Source organism: Piliocolobus tephrosceles, chromosome 6 (assembly GCF_002776525.5).
Source record: "Piliocolobus tephrosceles isolate RC106 chromosome 6, ASM277652v3, whole genome shotgun sequence".
Classification (NCBI taxonomy): domain Eukaryota; kingdom Metazoa; phylum Chordata; class Mammalia; order Primates; family Cercopithecidae; genus Piliocolobus; species Piliocolobus tephrosceles.
The window spans coordinates 69603871-69604773 of record NC_045439.1 but is presented as its reverse complement, the minus strand read 5'-3'; positions in this window follow the sequence as shown (position 1 = coordinate 69604773).

Genomic DNA, 903 nt, shown 5'->3' with positions numbered 1-903 from the left:
AACAGCAGTGATCAACATTTTTGGTTTTATAATAAGATTATATAATTTATATGTCTTCATGCAACTAAGATGCTCTTGCCGTCCTAGACCAACTGCTCTCTAAAAGGTAGCCTTTAAAATATATATATGAAAAGTAAAGAAATAAGCCAAAGTGCACTAGCAAAAATTAAGAAGTAACTTTCATTTCAAAAATCATATGCACTATGGCAGAAACTTCAAAAAGTATACCTGTTTTAAAACTTAGGAACTTTACCTAAAATAGGGGAACCATAACTGTATAATATTTTTATAAGGTGAGAACTGCCAAATGCACCAGTCATGTATACTTTATCTCATGTGGCCCTTCTTCCATGCCAAATGTTTTTTGTTGCTTAGGGAGATCTTCCTGATAATGTCACAAAGAATGTCTCTCAGACCCATATAGATTAGGTACACATTGGCTAAGAACAAGTTTTTCTTTAAAATACCTAAGCTTCATGTTGCTTCTAACTATACTATCTTGAGTCTAAAAGCCAGGTGGCTGAAAGACAAGAGGCTGAATTTCTCCTGTAACTCATAAACCAGTTCTGAAGATACTTCTGTGGGAGAAAATTCAAATATATTTTTAACAATAGTATAATAATTTGACATAAAATATCTCAGTGTTATTTCTTTGAAGAATTACACTTCATTTAAATGTGTACACGGATTACTAATGTCTTAGTATGTTATAGTCTTAGCACTTTGCAAAATTGGATTTGCTTTTTGCATCTTAAACTGCGATCATATCATAAAGAGTAGTTATTTAATTTTATTTAGGTGACATAGAGGAATGTAGGAATGTGAATATGTAATTGTTGTCAAAAAGAAGTGAGGAAAAGTTTTTGAAATCAGAAGTTTCCTTTCAGTTAAAGCTTCAATTAT